The 18827-nt window shown below is 45.0% G+C and overlaps 27 non-coding genes across 27 annotated transcripts; all 27 read right to left on the bottom strand.

The window, feature by feature from the left end:
* Positions 1-530: 530 nt before the first annotated feature.
* Positions 531-604, bottom strand: trnat-ugu (transfer RNA threonine (anticodon UGU)). Its single transcript has one exon. It is a non-coding gene; the product is annotated as a tRNA-Thr (tRNA).
* A 227-nt stretch (positions 605-831) lies between these two features.
* trnat-agu (transfer RNA threonine (anticodon AGU)) lies at positions 832-905 on the bottom strand. The gene has a single exon. It is a non-coding gene; the product is annotated as a tRNA-Thr (tRNA).
* A 101-nt stretch (positions 906-1006) lies between these two features.
* On the bottom strand, positions 1007-1096 carry trnar-ucu (transfer RNA arginine (anticodon UCU)). The gene is given in 2 exon segments: positions 1007-1042; positions 1060-1096. It is a non-coding gene; the product is annotated as a tRNA-Arg (tRNA).
* A 1263-nt stretch (positions 1097-2359) lies between these two features.
* trnat-ugu (transfer RNA threonine (anticodon UGU)) lies at positions 2360-2433 on the bottom strand. The gene has a single exon. It is a non-coding gene; the product is annotated as a tRNA-Thr (tRNA).
* Positions 2434-2660: 227 nt separating this feature from the next.
* On the bottom strand, positions 2661-2734 carry trnat-agu (transfer RNA threonine (anticodon AGU)). The gene has a single exon. It is a non-coding gene; the product is annotated as a tRNA-Thr (tRNA).
* Positions 2735-2835: 101 nt separating this feature from the next.
* On the bottom strand, positions 2836-2925 carry trnar-ucu (transfer RNA arginine (anticodon UCU)). Its single transcript is given in 2 exon segments — positions 2836-2871; positions 2889-2925. It is a non-coding gene; the product is annotated as a tRNA-Arg (tRNA).
* Positions 2926-4188: 1263 nt separating this feature from the next.
* On the bottom strand, positions 4189-4262 carry trnat-ugu (transfer RNA threonine (anticodon UGU)). The gene has a single exon. It is a non-coding gene; the product is annotated as a tRNA-Thr (tRNA).
* A 227-nt stretch (positions 4263-4489) lies between these two features.
* trnat-agu (transfer RNA threonine (anticodon AGU)) lies at positions 4490-4563 on the bottom strand. The gene has a single exon. It is a non-coding gene; the product is annotated as a tRNA-Thr (tRNA).
* Positions 4564-4664: 101 nt separating this feature from the next.
* On the bottom strand, positions 4665-4754 carry trnar-ucu (transfer RNA arginine (anticodon UCU)). Its single transcript is given in 2 exon segments — positions 4665-4700; positions 4718-4754. It is a non-coding gene; the product is annotated as a tRNA-Arg (tRNA).
* A 1263-nt stretch (positions 4755-6017) lies between these two features.
* trnat-ugu (transfer RNA threonine (anticodon UGU)) lies at positions 6018-6091 on the bottom strand. The gene has a single exon. It is a non-coding gene; the product is annotated as a tRNA-Thr (tRNA).
* Positions 6092-6318: 227 nt separating this feature from the next.
* trnat-agu (transfer RNA threonine (anticodon AGU)) lies at positions 6319-6392 on the bottom strand. Its single transcript has one exon. It is a non-coding gene; the product is annotated as a tRNA-Thr (tRNA).
* Positions 6393-6493: 101 nt separating this feature from the next.
* On the bottom strand, positions 6494-6583 carry trnar-ucu (transfer RNA arginine (anticodon UCU)). Its single transcript is given in 2 exon segments — positions 6494-6529; positions 6547-6583. It is a non-coding gene; the product is annotated as a tRNA-Arg (tRNA).
* A 1565-nt stretch (positions 6584-8148) lies between these two features.
* On the bottom strand, positions 8149-8222 carry trnat-agu (transfer RNA threonine (anticodon AGU)). Its single transcript has one exon. It is a non-coding gene; the product is annotated as a tRNA-Thr (tRNA).
* A 101-nt stretch (positions 8223-8323) lies between these two features.
* Positions 8324-8413, bottom strand: trnar-ucu (transfer RNA arginine (anticodon UCU)). Its single transcript is given in 2 exon segments — positions 8324-8359; positions 8377-8413. It is a non-coding gene; the product is annotated as a tRNA-Arg (tRNA).
* A 1565-nt stretch (positions 8414-9978) lies between these two features.
* Positions 9979-10052, bottom strand: trnat-agu (transfer RNA threonine (anticodon AGU)). The gene has a single exon. It is a non-coding gene; the product is annotated as a tRNA-Thr (tRNA).
* Positions 10053-10153: 101 nt separating this feature from the next.
* On the bottom strand, positions 10154-10243 carry trnar-ucu (transfer RNA arginine (anticodon UCU)). Its single transcript is given in 2 exon segments — positions 10154-10189; positions 10207-10243. It is a non-coding gene; the product is annotated as a tRNA-Arg (tRNA).
* A 1264-nt stretch (positions 10244-11507) lies between these two features.
* Positions 11508-11581, bottom strand: trnat-ugu (transfer RNA threonine (anticodon UGU)). Its single transcript has one exon. It is a non-coding gene; the product is annotated as a tRNA-Thr (tRNA).
* Positions 11582-11808: 227 nt separating this feature from the next.
* On the bottom strand, positions 11809-11882 carry trnat-agu (transfer RNA threonine (anticodon AGU)). The gene has a single exon. It is a non-coding gene; the product is annotated as a tRNA-Thr (tRNA).
* A 101-nt stretch (positions 11883-11983) lies between these two features.
* Positions 11984-12073, bottom strand: trnar-ucu (transfer RNA arginine (anticodon UCU)). Its single transcript is given in 2 exon segments — positions 11984-12019; positions 12037-12073. It is a non-coding gene; the product is annotated as a tRNA-Arg (tRNA).
* Positions 12074-13637: 1564 nt separating this feature from the next.
* trnat-agu (transfer RNA threonine (anticodon AGU)) lies at positions 13638-13711 on the bottom strand. The gene has a single exon. It is a non-coding gene; the product is annotated as a tRNA-Thr (tRNA).
* Positions 13712-13812: 101 nt separating this feature from the next.
* Positions 13813-13902, bottom strand: trnar-ucu (transfer RNA arginine (anticodon UCU)). Its single transcript is given in 2 exon segments — positions 13813-13848; positions 13866-13902. It is a non-coding gene; the product is annotated as a tRNA-Arg (tRNA).
* A 1264-nt stretch (positions 13903-15166) lies between these two features.
* trnat-ugu (transfer RNA threonine (anticodon UGU)) lies at positions 15167-15240 on the bottom strand. The gene has a single exon. It is a non-coding gene; the product is annotated as a tRNA-Thr (tRNA).
* A 227-nt stretch (positions 15241-15467) lies between these two features.
* On the bottom strand, positions 15468-15541 carry trnat-cgu (transfer RNA threonine (anticodon CGU)). Its single transcript has one exon. It is a non-coding gene; the product is annotated as a tRNA-Thr (tRNA).
* A 101-nt stretch (positions 15542-15642) lies between these two features.
* Positions 15643-15732, bottom strand: trnar-ucu (transfer RNA arginine (anticodon UCU)). The gene is given in 2 exon segments: positions 15643-15678; positions 15696-15732. It is a non-coding gene; the product is annotated as a tRNA-Arg (tRNA).
* Positions 15733-16995: 1263 nt separating this feature from the next.
* trnat-ugu (transfer RNA threonine (anticodon UGU)) lies at positions 16996-17069 on the bottom strand. The gene has a single exon. It is a non-coding gene; the product is annotated as a tRNA-Thr (tRNA).
* Positions 17070-17296: 227 nt separating this feature from the next.
* Positions 17297-17370, bottom strand: trnat-agu (transfer RNA threonine (anticodon AGU)). Its single transcript has one exon. It is a non-coding gene; the product is annotated as a tRNA-Thr (tRNA).
* Positions 17371-17471: 101 nt separating this feature from the next.
* trnar-ucu (transfer RNA arginine (anticodon UCU)) lies at positions 17472-17561 on the bottom strand. The gene is given in 2 exon segments: positions 17472-17507; positions 17525-17561. It is a non-coding gene; the product is annotated as a tRNA-Arg (tRNA).
* Between the last annotated feature and the right edge of the window lie 1266 nt (positions 17562-18827).

The following is an 18827-nucleotide window of genomic DNA, read 5'->3' as shown; positions in this document are numbered from 1 at the left end:
AGCTATGCCAGGGCATCCTAAAATTGCACGGCTTTCTTTTGATTAAGACAGGTAACGGAAAGTTCAATCTTTTTGATGCCCTTCATGAAGGCCAAAGACCACAACCACTGATAGAAGGCACCACAGGGATTTCATCACGGAAGCTCCTACTTACAAGACAGGTGCTTGGGCCATGGACACCCTTGAGACTAAAGCCAGGCAAAAGACATGGCGCCCTAACAGGAAATGCTAAACAAATTAAGTCCTATCAGTGAAGGCTTTAGGGTAAAGGTTGTTCATAAATCAAATTGGTCCGTTTTCCAAAAATATCAGAAAGTTATGACAGCATTCATAACAACCATGAATTATAAGAAGGTTGTATTTCATCCGATAAACAGACACAAAGACAGCCCCTAGCTGCCGTCAGACTGAGGTCAACGCTGGGATTTGAAAATCTATGTTTTGAGGGAGGATGAAAACAGTGTGAAGAGATACAAAAATGTGACAAGAAAGCCACTGAGTGGAGGCCGAAGACGGCAAACATCGTTAGAAGGCACCACTGGGATTCGAACCCAGGATCTCCTGTTTACAAGACAGGCGCTTTGACCGGCTAAGCCATGGCGCCCCACAACGAAGTGCTTCTGGAGTTAAGTGCTATCAGTGAAGGCTTTATGCTCCAGGGCATCCATGAATTGGATTGGTCCGTTAGAGTGAAAACTAGAAAGTTTTGCCCAAAGTACGGGCCTTTGGCTGAAAATGGACCGCTGCCGTGACAACTCTGAATTTTCAGGATGTACCATATCTCAACTGAGAAACAGCCAAACAAACAGACCCTAGTTGACCACGTGATAAAGGCTCCGCTGGGATTCGAACCCAGAATCTCCTGTTTACTAGACAGGCGCTTTAACCAACTAAGCCACGGCGCCACTCTCCAGCTGCAGATTGTGGAAGGGTGAGTCACAGTATGAACAGGCACAACAATGTGAGATGAAACGCTTTCAGCAGGGTCTTGGTAGCTAAAAGCCTTCGACTCTGGTGGGACTCGAACCCACAAACTTTGAATCACGTCAACTCACAATCTAGAAGTCCAATGCGCTATCCATTGCGCCACAGAGCCTACAACAAACCCTTTGATGTGTTGCTCACAATTCTGGGGAAAGACAGATTCCAGTTATTATTAGCTTTTGTATTTTTCAGCCCAAGAGTTACAATTACTATCTTGACCTTCTGCTCTTTACATATGCAAATTAGCACAATTGTCAAATGGAAAGCAGTTTTAGGATACGAATTCAGGATCTCCAGATGAAAGGACAGGAGCTTTCACCAGCTAATGCTGTGCAACCTAATGTCACATGTCTTCAGATCTTTTGAAAGCAGGAACAAGACTGTCATGTTTTCTTTTTGGACCTCCTGCCTTTTATGTAGAACGGAGAAAACGGCAACTAAAAGGATGGAATTGCTGGGAGTTGAACAACCTGTTTACAAGACATGATCACTGAACAGCTATGCTAGGGCATCCTGAAACTCCAAGGCTATATTTAAATATAACCAAGAACAAGAAAGTCAAACCTCCTTGTGGACCTCCTTTCTCTAAAGTAGACTGAAGAACAGTCGTTGATAGGAAGGCACGGCTTGGAATTCAACAGTCTGTTGACAAGTCTGGCCTTTTGACCAGCTGATACTGTGCACCCTAACGACACATGGCTTCAGGTCTACTGAAAACGGGAACACGTCAATCGTATTTTCTGCCCGGACCTCCTGCCTTTTCCAGTAGATCGGAGAGCAGAGCCTCTGAATGGAAGGAAACGCTGGGATTCGAACAATTCGCTTACAAGACGTGGTCCTTGGACAGCTATGCCAGGGCATCCTAAAATTGCACGGCTTTCTTTTGATTTAGACAGGTAACAGAAAGTTCAATCTTTTTGATGCCCTTCATGAAGGCCAAAGACCACAACCACTGATAGAAGGCACCACAGGGATTTCATCACGGAAGCTCCTACTTACAAGACAGGTGCTTGGGCCATGGACACCCTTGAGACTAAAGCCAGGCAAAAGACATGGCGCCCTAACAGGAAATGCTAAACAAATTAAGTCCTATCAGTGAAGGCTTTAGGGTAAAGGTTGTTCATAAATCAAATTGGTCCGTTTTCCAAAAATATCCGAAAGTTATGACAGCATTCATAACAACCATGAATTATAAGAAGGTTGTATTTCATCCGATAAACAGACACAAAGACAGCCCCTAGCTGCCGTCAGACTGAGGTCAACGCTGGGATTTGAAAATCTATGTTTTGAGGGAGGATAAGTCACGTGTGAAGAGATACAAAAATGTGACAAGAAAGCCACTGAGTGGAGGCTGAAGACGGCAAACATCGTTAGAAGGCACCACTGGGATTCGAACCCAGGATCTCCTGTTTACAAGACAGGCGCTTTGACCGGCTAAGCCATAGCGCCCCACAACGAAGTGCTTCTGGAGTTAAGTGCTATCAGTGAAGGCTTTATGCTCCAGGGCATCCATGAATTGGATTGGTCCGTTAGAGTGAAAACTAGAAAGTTTTGCCCAAAGTACGGGCCTTTGGCTGAAAATGGACTGCTGCCGTGACAACTCTGAATTTTCAGGATGTACCATATCTCAACTGAGAAACAGCCAAACAAACAGACCCTAGTTGACCACGTGATTAAGGCTCCGCTGGGATTCGAACCCAGGATCTCCTGTTCACTAGACAGGCGCTTTAACCAACTAAGCCACGGCGCCACTCTCCAGCTGCAGATTGCGGAAGGGTGAGTCACAGTATGAACAGGCAAAACAATGTGAGATGAAAAGCTTTCAGCAGGGTCTTGGTAGCTAAAAGCCTTCGACTCTGGTGGGACTCGAACCCACAACCTTTGAATCACGTCAACTCACAATCTAGAAGTCCAATGCGCTATCCATTGCGCCACAGAGCCTACAACAAGCCCTTTGATGTGTTGCTCACAATTCTGGGGAAAGACAGATTCCAGTTATTATTAGCTTTTGTATTTTTCAGCCCAAGAGTTACAATTACTATCTTGACCTTCTGCTCTTTACATATGCAAATTAGCACAATTGTCAAATGGAAAGCAGTTTTAGGATACGAATTCAGGATCTCCAGATGAAAGGACAGGAGCTTTCACCAGCTAATGCTGTGCAACCTAATGTCACATGTCTTCAGATCTTTTGAAAGCAGGAACAAGACTGTCATGTTTTCTTTTTGGACCTCCTGCCTTTTATGTAGAACGGAGAAAACGGCAACTAAAAGGATGGAATTGCTGGGAGTTGAACAACCTGTTTACAAGACATGATCACTGAACAGCTATGCTAGGGCATCCTGAAACTCCAAGGCTATATTTAAATATAACCAAGAACAAGAAAGTCAAACCTCCTTGTGGACCTCCTTTCTCTAAAGTAGACTGAAGAACAGTCGTTGATAGGAAGGCACGGCTTGGAATTCAACAGTCTGTTGACAAGTCTGGCCTTTTGACCAGCTGATACTGTGCACCCTAACCACACATGGCTTCAGGTCTACTGAAAACGGGAACACGTCAATCGTATTTTCTGCCCGGACCTCCTCCCTTTTCCAGTAGATCGGAGAGCAGAGCCTCTGAATGGAAGGAAACGCTGGGATTCGAACAATTCGCTTACAAGACGTGGTCCTTGGACAGCTATGCCAGGGCATCCTAAAATTGCACGGCTTTCTTTTGATTTAGACAGGTAACAGAAAGTTCAATCTTTTTGATGCCCTTCATGAAGGCCAAAGACCACAACCACTGATAGAAGGCACCACAGGGATTTCATCACGGAAGCTCCTACTTACAAGACAGGTGCTTGGGCCATGGACACCCTTGAGACTAAAGCCAGGCAAAAGACATGGCGCCCTAACAGGAAATGCTAAACAAATTAAGTCCTATCAGTGAAGGCTTTAGGGTAAAGGTTGTTCATAAATCAAATTGGTCCGTTTTCCAAAAATATCCGAAAGTTATGACAGCATTCATAACAACCATGAATTATAAGAAGGTTGTATTTCATCCGATAAACAGACACAAAGACAGCCCCTAGCTGCCGTCAGACTGAGGTCAACGCTGGGATTTGAAAATCTATGTTTTGAGGGAGGATAAGTCACGTGTGAAGAGATACAAAAATGTGACAAGAAAGCCACTGAGTGGAGGCTGAAGACGGCAAACATCGTTAGAAGGCACCACTGGGATTCGAACCCAGGATCTCCTGTTTACAAGACAGGCGCTTTGACCGGCTAAGCCATAGCGCCCCACAACGAAGTGCTTCTGGAGTTAAGTGCTATCAGTGAAGGCTTTATGCTCCAGGGCATCCATGAATTGGATTGGTCCGTTAGAGTGAAAACTAGAAAGTTTTGCCCAAAGTACGGGCCTTTGGCTGAAAATGGACCGCTGCCGTGACAACTCTGAATTTTCAGGATGTACCATATCTCAACTGAGAAACAGCCAAACAAACAGACCCTAGTTGACCACGTGATTAAGGCTCCGCTGGGATTCGAACCCAGGATCTCCTGTTTACTAGACAGGCGCTTTAACCAACTAAGCCACGGCGCCACTCTCCAGCTGCAGATTGTGGAAGGGTGAGTCACAGTATGAACAGGCAAAACAATGTGAGATGAAAAGCTTTCAGCAGGGTCTTGGTAGCTAAAAGCCTTAGACTCTGGTGGGACTCGAACCCACAACCTTTGAATCACGTCAACTCACAATCTAGAAGTCCAATGCGCTGTCCATTGCGCCACAGAGCCTACAACAAGCCCTTTGATGTGTTGCTCACAATTCTGGGGAAAGACAGATTCCAGTTATTATTAGCTTTTGTATTTTTCAGCCCAAGAGATACAATTACTATCTTGACCTTCTGCTCTTTACATATGCAAATTAGCACAATTGTCAAATGGAAAGCAGTTTTAGGATACGAATTCAGGATCTCCAGATGAAAGGACAGGAGCTTTCACCAGCTAATGCTGTGCAACCTAATGTCACATGTCTTCAGATCTTTTGAAAGCAGGAACAAGACTGTCATGTTTTCTTTTTGGACCTCCTGCCTTTTATGTAGAACGGAGAAAACGGCAACTAAAAGGATGGAATTGCTGGGAGTTGAACAACCTGTTTACAAGACATGATCACTGAACAGCTATGCTAGGGCATCCTGAAACTCCAAGGCTATATTTAAATATAACCAAGAACAAGAAAGTCAAACCTCCTTGTGGACCTCCTTTCTCTAAAGTAGACCGAAGAACAGTCGTTGATAGGAAGGCACGGCTTGGAATTCAACAGTCTGTTGACAAGTCTGGCCCTTTGACCAGCTGATACTGTGCACCCTAACCACACATGGCTTCAGGTCTACTGAAAACGGGAACACGTCAATCGTATTTTCTGCCCGGACCTCCTGCCTTTTCCAGTAGATCGGAGAGCAGAGCCTCTGAATGGAAGGAAACGCTGGGATTCGAACAATTCGCTTACAAGACGTGGTCCTTGGACAGCTATGCCAGGGCATCCTAAAATTGCACGGCTTTCTTTTGATTTAGACAGGTAACAGAAAGTTCAATCTTTTTGATGCCCTTCATGAAGGCCAAAGACCACAACCACTGATAGAAGGCACCACAGGGATTTCATCACGGAAGCTCCTACTTACAAGACAGGTGCTTGGGCCATGGACACCCTTGAGACTAAAGCCAGGCAAAAGACATGGCGCCCTAACAGGAAATGCTAAACAAATTAAGTCCTATCAGTGAAGGCTTTAGGGTAAAGGTTGTTCATAAATCAAATTGGTCCGTTTTCCAAAAATATCCGAAAGTTATGACAGCATTCATAACAACCATGAATTATAAGAAGGTTGTATTTCATCCGATAAACAGACACAAAGACAGCCCCTAGCTGCCGTCAGACTGAGGTCAACGCTGGGATTTGAAAATCTATGTTTTGAGGGAGGATAAGTCACGTGTGAAGAGATACAAAAATGTGACAAGAAAGCCACTGAGTGGAGGCTGAAGACGGCAAACATCGTTAGAAGGCACCACTGGGATTCGAACCCAGGATCTCCTGTTTACAAGACAGGCGCTTTGACCGGCTAAGCCATAGCGCCCCACAACGAAGTGCTTCTGGAGTTAAGTGCTATCAGTGAAGGCTTTATGCTCCAGGGCATCCATGAATTGGATTGGTCCGTTAGAGTGAAAACTAGAAAGTTTTGCCCAAAGTACGGGCCTTTGGCTGAAAATGGACCGCTGCCGTGACAACTCTGAATTTTCAGGATGTACCATATCTCAACTGAGAAACAGCCAAACAAACAGACCCTAGTTGACCACGTGATTAAGGCTCCGCTGGGATTCGAACCCAGGATCTCCTGTTTACTAGACAGGCGCTTTAACCAACTAAGCCACGGCGCCACTCTCCAGCTGCAGATTGTGGAAGGGTGAGTCACAGTATGAACAGGCAAAACAATGTGAGATGAAAAGCTTTCAGCAGGGTCTTGGTAGCTAAAAGCCTTCGACTCTGGTGGGACTCGAACCCACAACCTTTGAATCACGTCAACTCACAATCTAGAAGTCCAATGCGCTATCCATTGCGCCACAGAGCCTACAACAAGCCCTTTGATGTGATGCTCACAATTCTGGGGAAAGACAGATTCCAGTTATTATTAGCTTTTGTATTTTTCAGCCCAAGAGTTACAATTACTATCTTGACCTTCTGCTCTTTACATATGCAAATTAGCACAATTGTCAAATGGAAAGCAGTTTTAGGATACGAATTCAGGATCTCCAGATGAAAGGACAGGAGCTTTCACCAGCTAATGCTGTGCAACCTAATGTCACATGTCTTCAGATCTTTTGAAAGCAGGAACAAGACTGTCATGTTTTCTTTTTGGACCTCCTGCCTTTTATGTAGAACGGAGAAAACGGCAACTAAAAGGATGGAATCGCTGGGACTGAAACAATCTGTTTACAAGACATGATCACTGAACAGCTATGCTAGGGCATCCTGAAACTCCATGGCTATATTTTAATATAACCAAGAACAAGAAAGTCAAACCTCCTTGTGGACCTCCTTTCTCTAAAGTAGACCGAAGGACAGTCGTTGATAGGAAGGCACGGCTTGGAATTCAACAGTCTGTTGACAAGTCCGGCCCTTTGACCAGCTGATACTGTGCACCCTAACGACACATGGCTTCAGGTCTACTGAAAACGGGAACACGTCAATCGTATTTTCTGCCCGGACCTCCTGCCTTTTCCAGTAGATCGGAGAGCAGAGCCTCTGAATGGAAGGAAACGCTGGGATTCGAACAATTCGCTTACAAGACGTGGTCCTTGGACAGCTATGCCAGGGCATCCTAAAATTGCACGGCTTTCTTTTGATTAAGACAGGTAACGGAAAGTTCAATCTTTTTGATGCCCTTCATGAAGGCCAAAGACCACAACCACTGATAGAAGGCACCACAGGGATTTCATCACGGAAGCTCCTACTTACAAGACAGGTGCTTGGGCCATGGACACCCTTGAGACTAAAGCCAGGCAAAAGACATGGCGCCCTAACAGGAAATGCTAAACAAATTAAGTCCTATCAGTGAAGGCTTTAGGGTAAAGGTTGTTCATAAATCAAATTGGTCCGTTTTCCAAAAATATCAGAAAGTTATGACAGCATTCATAACAACCATGAATTATAAGAAGGTTGTATTTCATCCGATAAACAGACACAAAGACAGCCCCTAGCTGCCGTCAGACTGAGGTCAACGCTGGGATTTGAAAATCTATGTTTTGAGGGAGGATAAGTCACAGTGTGAAGAGATACAAAAATGTGACAAGAAAGCCACTGAGTGGAGGCCGAAGACGGCAAACATCGTTGGAAGGCACTACTGGGATTCGAACCCAGGATCTCTTGTTTACAAGACAGGCGCTTTGACCGGCTAAGCCATGGCGCCCCACAACGAAGTGCTTCTGGAGTTAAGTGCTATCAGTGAAGGCTTAATGCTCCAGGGCATCCATGAATTGGATTGGTCCGTTAGAGTGAAAACTAGAAAGTTTTGCCCAAAGTACGGGCCTTTGGCTGAAAATGGACCGCTGCCGTGACAACTCTGAATTTTCAGGATGTACCATATCTCAACTGAGAAACAGCCAAACAAACAGACCCTAGTTGACCATGTGATTAAGGCTCCGCTGGGATTCGAACCCAGGATCTCCTGTTTACTAGACAGGCGCTTTAACCAACTAAGCCACGGCGCCACTCTCCAGCTGCAGATTGTGGAAGGGTGAGTCACAGTATGAACAGGCAAAACAATGTGAGATGAAAAGCTTTCAGCAGGGTCTTGGTAGCTAAAAGCCTTCGACTCTGGTGGGACTCGAACCCACAACCTTTGAATCACGTCAACTCACAATCTAGAAGTCCAATGCGCTATCCATTGCGCCACAGAGCCTACAACAAGCCCTTTGATGTGTTGCTCACAATTCTGGGGAAAGACAGATTCCAGTTATTATTAGCTTTTGTATTTTTCAGCCCAAGAGTTACAATTACTATCTTGACCTTCTGCTCTTTACATATGCAAATTAGCACAATTGTCAAATGGAAAGCAGTTTTAGGATACGAATTCAGGATCTCCAGATGAAAGGACAGGAGCTTTCACCAGCTAATGCTGTGCAACCTAATGTCACATGTCTTCAGATCTTTTGAAAGCAGGAACAAGACTGTCATGTTTTCTTTTTGGACCTCCTGCCTTTTATGTAGAACGGAGAAAACGGCAACTAAAAGGATGGAATCGCTGGGACTGAAACAATCTGTTTACAAGACATGATCACTGAACAGCTATGCTAGGGCATCCTGAAACTCCATGGCTATATTTTAATATAACCAAGAACAAGAAAGTCAAACCTCCTTGTGGACCTCCTTTCTCTAAAGTAGACCGAAGGACAGTCGTTGATAGGAAGGCACGGCTTGGAATTCAACAGTCTGTTGACAAGTCCGGCCCTTTGACCAGCTGATACTGTGCACCCTAACGACACATGGCTTCAGGTCTACTGAAAACGGGAACACGTCAATCGTATTTTCTGCCCGGACCTCCTGCCTTTTCCAGTAGATCGGAGAGCAGAGCCTCTGAATGGAAGGAAACGCTGGGATTCGAACAATTCGCTTACAAGACGTGGTCCTTGGACAGCTATGCCAGGGCATCCTAAAATTGCACGGCTTTCTTTTGATTAAGACAGGTAACGGAAAGTTCAATCTTTTTGATGCCCTTCATGAAGGCCAAAGACCACAACCACTGATAGAAGGCACCACAGGGATTTCATCACGGAAGCTCCTACTTACAAGACAGGTGCTTGGGCCATGGACACCCTTGAGACTAAAGCCAGGCAAAAGACATGGCGCCCTAACAGGAAATGCTAAACAAATTAAGTCCTATCAGTGAAGGCTTTAGGGTAAAGGTTGTTCATAAATCAAATTGGTCCGTTTTCCAAAAATATCAGAAAGTTATGACAGCATTCATAACAACCATGAATTATAAGAAGGTTGTATTTCATCCGATAAACAGACACAAAGACAGCCCCTAGCTGCCGTCAGACTGAGGTCAACGCTGGGATTTGAAAATCTATGTTTTGAGGGAGGATAAGTCACAGTGTGAAGAGATACAAAAATGTGACAAGAAAGCCACTGAGTGGAGGCCGAAGACGGCAAACATCGTTGGAAGGCACTACTGGGATTCGAACCCAGGATCTCTTGTTTACAAGACAGGCGCTTTGACCGGCTAAGCCATGGCGCCCCACAACGAAGTGCTTCTGGAGTTAAGTGCTATCAGTGAAGGCTTTATGCTCCAGGGCATCCATGAATTGGATTGGTCCGTTAGAGTGAAAACTAGAAAGTTTTGCCCAAAGTACGGGCCTTTGGCTGAAAATGGACCGCTGCCGTGACAACTCTGAATTTTCAGGATGTACCATATCTCAACTGAGAAACAGCCAAACAAACAGACCCTAGTTGACCATGTGATTAAGGCTCCGCTGGGATTCGAACCCAGGATCTCCTGTTTACTAGACAGGCGCTTTAACCAACTAAGCCACGGCGCCACTCTCCAGCTGCAGATTGTGGAAGGGTGAGTCACAGTATGAACAGGCAAAACAATGTGAGATGAAAAGCTTTCAGCAGGGTCTTGGTAGCTAAAAGCCTTCGACTCTGGTGGGACTCGAACCCACAACCTTTGAATCACGTCAACTCACAATCTAGAAGTCCAATGCGCTATCCATTGCGCCACAGAGCCTACAACAAGCCCTTTGATGTGTTGCTCACAATTCTGGGGAAAGACAGATTCCAGTTATTATTAGCTTTTGTATTTTTCAGCCCAAGAGTTACAATTACTATCTTGACCTTCTGCTCTTTACATATGCAAATTAGCACAATTGTCAAATGGAAAGCAGTTTTAGGATACGAATTCAGGATCTCCAGATGAAAGGACAGGAGCTTTCACCAGCTAATGCTGTGCAACCTAATGTCACATGTCTTCAGATCTTTTGAAAGCAGGAACAAGACTGTCATGTTTTCTTTTTGGACCTCCTGCCTTTTATGTAGAACGGAGAAAACGGCAACTAAAAGGATGGAATCGCTGGGACTGAAACAATCTGTTTACAAGACATGATCACTGAACAGCTATGCTAGGGCATCCTGAAACTCCATGGCTATATTTTAATATAACCAAGAACAAGAAAGTCAAACCTCCTTGTGGACCTCCTTTCTCTAAAGTAGACCGAAGGACGGTCGTTGATAGGAAGGCACGGCTTGGAATTCAACAGTCTGTTGACAAGTCCGGCCCTTTGACCAGCTGATACTGTGCACCCTAACGACACATGGCTTCAGGTCTACTGAAAACGGGAACACGTCAATCGTATTTTCTGCCCGGACCTCCTGCCTTTTCCAGTAGATCGGAGAGCAGAGCCTCTGAATGGAAGGAAACGCTGGGATTCGAACAATTCGCTTACAAGACGTGGTCCTTGGACAGCTATGCCAGGGCATCCTAAAATTGCACGGCTTTCTTTTGATTAAGACAGGTAACGGAAAGTTCAATCTTTTTGATGCCCTTCATGAAGGCCAAAGACCACAACCACTGATAGAAGGCACCACAGGGATTTCATCACGGAAGCTACTACTTACAAGACAGGTGCTTGGGCCATGGACACCCTTGAGACTAAAGCCAGGCAAAAGACATGGCGCCCTAACAGGAAATGCTAAACAAATTAAGTCCTATCAGTGAAGGCTTTAGGGTAAAGGTTGTTCATAAATCAAATTGGTCCGTTTTCCAAAAATATCAGAAAGTTATGACAGCATTCATAACAACCATGAATTATAAGAAGGTTGTATTTCATCCGATAAACAGACACAAAGACAGCCCCTAGCTGCCGTCAGACTGAGGTCAACGCTGGGATTTGAAAATCTATGTTTTGAGGGAGGATAAGTCACAGTGTGAAGAGATACAAAAATGTGACAAGAAAGCCACTGAGTGGAGGCCGAAGACGGCAAACATCGTTGGAAGGCACCACTGGGATTCGAACCCAGGATCTCCTGTTTACAAGACAGGCGCTTTGACCGGCTAAGCCATGGCGCCCCACAACGAAGTGCTTCTGGAGTTAAGTGCTATCAGTGAAGGCTTTATGCTCCAGGGCATCCATGAATCGGATTGGTCCGTTAGAGTGAAAACTAGAAAGTTTTGCCCAAAGTACGGGCCTTTGGCTGAAAATGGACCGCTGCCGTGAAAACTCTGAATTTTCAGGATGTACCATATCTCAACTGAGAAACAGCCAAACAAACAGACCCTAGTTGACCACGGGATAAAGGCTCCGCTGGGATTCGAACCCAGGATCTCCTGTTTACTAGACAGGCGCTTTTACCAACTAAGCCACGGCGCCACTCTCCAGCTGCAGATGGTGGAAGGGTGAGTCACAGTATGAACAGGCACAACAATGTGAGATGAAACGCTTTCAGCAGGGTCTTGGTAGCTAAAAGCCTTCGACTCTGGTGGGACTCGAACCCACAACCTTTGAATCACGTCAAGTCACAATCTAGAAGTCCAATGCGCTATCCATTGCGCCACAGAGCCTACAACAAACCCTTTGATGTGTTGCTCACAATTCTGGGGAAAGACAGATTCCAGTTATTATTAGCTTTTGTATTTTTCAGCCCAAGAGTTACAATTACTATCTTGACCTTCTGCTCTTTACATATGCAAATTAGCACAATTGTCAAATGGAAAGCAGTTTTAGGATACGAATTCAGGATCTCCAGATGAAAGGACAGGAGCTTTCACCAGCTAATGCTGTGCAACCTAATGTCACATGTCTTCAGATCTTTTGAAAGCAGGAACAAGACTGTCATGTTTTCTTTTTGGACCTCCTGCCTTTTATGTAGAACGGAGAAAACGGCAACTAAAAGGATGGAATTGCTGGGAGTTGAACAACCTGTTTACAAGACATGATCACTGAACAGCTATGCTAGGGCATCCTGAAACTCCAAGGCTATATTTAAATATAACCAAGAACAAGAAAGTCAAACCTCCTTGTGGACCTCCTTTCTCTAAAGTAGACCGAAGAACAGTCGTTGATAGGAAGGCACGGCTTGGAATTCAACAGTCTGTTGACAAGTCTGGCCCTTTGACCAGCTGATACTGTGCACCCTAACCACACATGGCTTCAGGTCTACTGAAAACGGGAACACGTCAATCGTATTTTCTGCCCGGACCTCCTGCCTTTTCCAGTAGATCGGAGAGCAGAGCCTCTGAATGGAAGGAAACGCTGGGATTCGAACAATTCGCTTACAAGACGTGGTCCTTGGACAGCTATGCCAGGGCATCCTAAAATTGCACGGCTTTCTTTTGATTTAGACAGGTAACAGAAAGTTCAATCTTTTTGATGCCCTTCATGAAGGCCAAAGACCACAACCACTGATAGAAGGCACCACAGGGATTTCATCACGGAAGCTCCTACTTACAAGACAGGTGCTTGGGCCATGGACACCCTTGAGACTAAAGCCAGGCAAAAGACATGGCGCCCTAACAGGAAATGCTAAACAAATTAAGTCCTATCAGTGAAGGCTTTAGGGTAAAGGTTGTTCATAAATCAAATTGGTCCGTTTTCCAAAAATATCCGAAAGTTATGACAGCATTCATAACAACCATGAATTATAAGAAGGTTGTATTTCATCCGATAAACAGACACAAAGACAGCCCCTAGCTGCCGTCAGACTGAGGTCAACGCTGGGATTTGAAAATCTATGTTTTGAGGGAGGATAAGTCACGTGTGAAGAGATACAAAAATGTGACAAGAAAGCCACTGAGTGGAGGCTGAAGACGGCAAACATCGTTAGAAGGCACCACTGGGATTCGAACCCAGGATCTCCTGTTTACAAGACAGGCGCTTTGACCGGCTAAGCCATAGCGTCCCACAACGAAGTGCTTCTGGAGTTAAGTGCTATCAGTGAAGGCTTTATGCTCCAGGGCATCCATGAATTGGATTTGTCCGTTAGAGTGAAAACTAGAAAGTTTTGCCCAAAGTACGGGCCTTTGGCTGAAAATGGACCACTGCCGTGACAACTCTGAATTTTCAGGATGTACCATATCTCAACTGAGAAACAGCCAAACAAACAGACCCTAGTTGACCACGTGATAAAGGCTCCGCTGGGATTCGAACCCAGGATCTCCTGTTTACTAGACAGGAGCTTTAACCAACTAAGCCACGGCGCCACTCTCCAGCTGCAGATTGTGGAAGGGTGAGTCACAGTATGAACAGGCACAACAATGTGAGATGAAAAGCTTTCAGCAGGGTCTTGGTAGCTAAAAGCCTTCGACTCTGGTGGGACTCGAACCCACAACCTTTGAATCACGTCAACTCACAATCTAGAAGTCCAATGCGCTATCCATTGCGCCACAGAGCCTACAACAAACCCTTTGATGTGTTGCTCACAATTCTGGGGAAAGACAGATTCCAGTTATTATTAGCTTTTGTATTTTTCAGCCCAAGAGTTACAATTACTATCTTGACCTTCTACTCTTTACATATGCAAATTAGCACAATTCTCAAATGGAAAGCAGTTTTAGGATACGAATTCAGGATCTCCAGATGAAAGGACAGGAGCTTTCACCAGCTAATGCTGTGCAACCTAATGTCACATGTCTTCAGATCTTTTGAAAGCAGGAACAAGACTGTCATGTTTTCTTTTTGGACCTCCTGCCTTTTATGTAGAACGGAGAAAACGGCAACTAAAAGGATGGAATCGCTGGGACTTGAACAATCTGTTTACAAGACATGATCACTGAACAGCTATGCTAGGGCATCCTGAAACTCCATGGCTATATTTTAATATAACCAAGAACAAGAGAGTCAAACGTCCTTGTGGACCTCCTTTCTCTAAAGTAGACCGAAGAACAGTCGTTGATAGGAAGGCACGGCTTGGAATTCAACAGTCTGTTGACAAGTCCGGCCCTTTGACCAGCTGATACTGTGCACCCTAACGACACATGGCTTCAGGTCTACTGAAAACGGGAACACGTCAATCGTATTTTCTGCCCGGACCTCCTGCCTTTTCCAGTAGATCGGAGAGCAGAGCCTCTGAATGGAAGGAAACGCTGGGATTCGAACAATTCGCTTACAAGACGTGGTCCTTGGACAGCTATGCCAGGGCATCCTAAAATTGCACGGCTTTCTTTTGATTTAGACAGGTAACGGAAAGTTAAATCTTTTTGATGCCCTTCATGAAGGCCAAAGACCACAACCACTGATAGAAGGCACCACAGGGATTTCATCACGGAAGCTCCTACTTACAAGACAGGTGCTTGTGCCATGGACACCCTTGAGACTAAAGCCAGGCAAAAGACATGGCGCCCTAACAGGAAATGCTAAACAAATTAAGTCCTATCAGTGAAGGCTTTAGGGTAAAGGTTGTTCATAAATCAAATTGGTCCGTTTTCCAAAAATATCAGAAAGTTATGACAGCATTCATAACAACCATGAATTATAAGAAGGTTGTATTTCATCCGATAAACAGACACAAAGACAGCCCCTAGCTGCCGTCAGACTGAGGTCAACGCTGGGATTTGAAAATCTATGTTTTGAGGGAGGATAAGTCACAGTGTGAAGAGATACAAAAATGTGACAAGAAAGCCACTGAGTGGAGGCCGAAGACGGCAAACATCGTTGGAAGGCACCACTGGGATTCGAACCCAGGATCTTCTGTTTACAAGACAGGCGCTTTGACCGGCTAAGCCATGGCGCCCCACAACGAAGTGCTTCTGGAGTTAAGTGCTATCAGTGAAGGCTTTATGCTCCAGTGCATCCATGAATTGGATTGGTCCGTTAGAGTGAAAACTAGAAAGTTTTGCCCAAAGTACGGGCCTTTGGCTGAAAATGGACCACTGCCGTGACAACTCTGAATTTTCAGGATGTACCATATCTCAACTGAGAAACAGCCAAACAAACAGACCCTAGTTGACCACGTGATAAAGGCTCCGCTGGGATTCGAACCCAGGATCTCCTGTTTACGAGACAGACCCTTTAACCAACTAAGCCACGGCGCCACTCTCCAGCTGCAGATTGTGGAAGGGTGAGTCACAGTATGAACAGGCACAACAATGTGAGATGAAAAGCTTTCAGCAGGGTCTTGGTAGCTAAAAGCCTTCGACTCTGGTGGGACTCGAACCCACAACCTTTGAATCAAGTCAACTCACAATCTAGAAGTCCAATGCGCTATCCATTGCGCCACAGAGCCTACAACAAACCCTTTGATGTGTTGCTCACAATTCTGGGGAAAGACAGATTCCAGTTATTATTAGCTTTTGTATTTTTCAGCCCAAGAGTTACAATTACTATCTTGACCTTCTACTCTTTACATATGCAAATTAGCACAATTGTCAAATGGAAAGCAGTTTTAGGATACGAATTCAGGATCTCCAGATGAAAGGACAGGAGCTTTCACCAGCTAATGCTGTGCAACCTAATGTCACATGTCTTCAGATCTTTTGAAAGCAGGAACAAGACTGTCATGTTTTCTTTTTGGACCTCCTGCCTTTTATGTAGAACGGAGAAAACGGCAACTAAAAGGATGGAATCGCTGGGACTTGAACAATCTGTTTACAAGACATGATCACTGAACAGCTATGCTAGGGCATCCTGAAACTCCATGGCTATATTTTAATATAACCAAGAACAAGAGAGTCAAACGTCCTTGTGGACCTCCTTTCTCTAAAGTAGACCGAAGAACAGTCGTTGATAGGAAGGCACGGCTTGGAATTCAACAGTCTGTTGACAAGTCCGGCCCTTTGACCAGCTGATACTGTGCACCCTAACGACACATGGCTTCAGGTCTACTGAAAACGGGAACACATCAATCGTATTTTCTGCCCGGACCTCCTGCCTTTTCCAGTAGATCGGAGAGCAGAGCCTCTGAATGGAAGGAAACGCTGGGATTCGAACAATTCGCTTACAAGACGTGGTCCTTGGACAGCTATGCCAGGGCATCCTAAAATTGCACTGCTTTCTTTTGATTAAGACAGGTAACGGAAAGTTCAATCTTTTTGATGCCCTTCATGAAGGCCAAAGACCACAACCACTGATAGAAGGCACCAAAGGGAATTCATCACGGAAGCTCCTACTTACAAGACAGGTGCTTGGGCCATGGACACCCTTGAGACTAAAGCCAGGCAAAAGACATGGCGCCCTAACAGGAAATGCTAAACAAATTAAGTCCTATCAGTGAAGGCTTTAGGGTAAAGGTTGTTCATAAATCAAATTGGTCCGTTTTCCAAAAATATCCGAAAGTTATGACAGCATTCATAACAACCATGAATTATAAGAAGGTTGTATTTCATCCGATAAACAGACACAAAGACAGCCCCTAGCTGCCGTCAGACTGAGGTCAACGCTGGGATTTGAAAATCTATGTTTTGAGGGAGGATAAGTCACGTGTGAAGAGATACAAAAATGTGACAAGAAAGCCACTGAGTGGAGGCTGAAGACGGCAAACATCGTTAGAAGTCACCACTGGGATTCGAACCCAGGATCTCCTGTTTACAAGACAGGCGCTTTGACCGGCTAAGCCATAGCGCCCCACAACAAAGTGCTTCTGGAGTTAAGTGCTATCAGTGAAGGCTTTATGCTCCAGGGCATCCATGAATCGGATTGGTCCGTTAGAGTGAAAACTAGAAAGTTTTGCCCAAAGTACGGGCCTTTGGCTGAAAATGGACCGCTGCCGTGAAAACTCTGAATTTTCAGGATGTACCATATCTCAACTGAGAAACAGCCAAACAAACAGACCCTAGTTGACCACGGGATAAAGGCTCCGCTGGGATTCGAACCCAGGATCTCCTGTTTACTAGACAGGCGCTTTTACCAACTAAGCCACGGCGCCACTCTCCAGCTGCAGATTGTGGAAGGGTGAGTCACAGTATGAACAGGCACAACAATGTGAGATGAAACGCTTTCAGCAGGGTCTTGGTAGCTAAAAGCCTTCGACTCTGGTGGGACTCGAACCCACAACCTTTGAATCACGTCAACTCACAATCTAGAAGTCCAATGCGCTATCCATTGCGCCACAGAGCCTACAACAAACCCTTTGAAGTGTTGCTCACAATTCTGGGGAAAGACAGATTCCAGTTATTATTAGCTTTTGTATTTTTCAGCCCAAGAGTTACAATTACTATCTTGACCTTCTGCTCTTTACATATGCAAATTAGCACAATTGTCAAATGGAAAGCAGTTTTAGGATACGAATTCAGGATCTCCAGATGAAAGGACAGGAGCTTTCACCAGCTAATGCTGTGCAACCTAATGTCACATGTCTTCAGATCTTTTGAAAGCAGGAACAAGACTGTCATGTTTTCTTTTTGGACCTCCTGCCTTTTATGTAGAACGGAGAAAACGGCAACTAAAAGGATGGAATTGCTGGGAGTTGAACAACCTGTTTACAAGACATGATCACTGAACAGCTATGCTAGGGCATCCTGAAACTCCAAGGCTATATTTAAATATAACCAAGAACAAGAAAGTCAAACCTCCTTGTGGACCTCCTTTCTCTAAAGTAGACCGAAGAACAGTCGTTGATAGGAAGGCACGGCTTGGAATTCAACAGTCTGTTGACAAGTCTGGCCCTTTGACCAGCTGATACTGTGCACCCTAACCACACATGGCTTCAGGTCTACTGAAAACGGGAACACGTCAATCGTATTTTCTGCCCGGACCTCCTGCCTTTTCCAGTAGATCGGAGAGCAGAGCCTCTGAATGGAAGGAAACGCTGGGATTCGAACAATTCGCTTACAAGACGTGGTCCTTGGACAGCTATGCCAGGGCATCCTAAAATTGCACGGCTTTCTTTTGATTTAGACAGGTAACAGAAAGTTCAATCTTTTTGATGCCCTTCATGAAGGCCAAAGACCACAACCACTGATAGAAGGCACCACAGGGATTTCATCACGGAAGCTCCTACTTACAAGACAGGTGCTTGGGCCATGGACACCCTTGAGACTAAAGCCAGGCAAAAGACATGGCGCCCTAACAGGAAATGCTAAACAAATTAAGTCCTATCAGTGAAGGCTTTAGGGTAAAGGTTGTTCATAAATCAAATTGGTCCGTTTTCCAAAAATATCCGAAAGTTATGACAGCATTCATAACAACCATGAATTATAAGAAGGTTGTATTTCATCCGATAAACAGACACAAAGACAGCCCCTAGCTGCCGTCAGACTGAGGTCAACGCTGGGATTTGAAAATCTATGTTTTGAGGGAGGATAAGTCACATGTGAAGAGATACAAAAATGTGACAAGAAAGCCACTGAGTGGAGGCTGAAGACGGCAAACATCGTTAGAAGG

Source organism: Misgurnus anguillicaudatus, chromosome 9 (genome assembly GCF_027580225.2).
Source record: "Misgurnus anguillicaudatus chromosome 9, ASM2758022v2, whole genome shotgun sequence".
NCBI lineage: Eukaryota > Metazoa > Chordata > Actinopteri > Cypriniformes > Cobitidae > Misgurnus > Misgurnus anguillicaudatus.
Note: the sequence above shows the minus strand (reverse complement) of the source record. Positions and strands in the feature narration are given on the sequence as shown.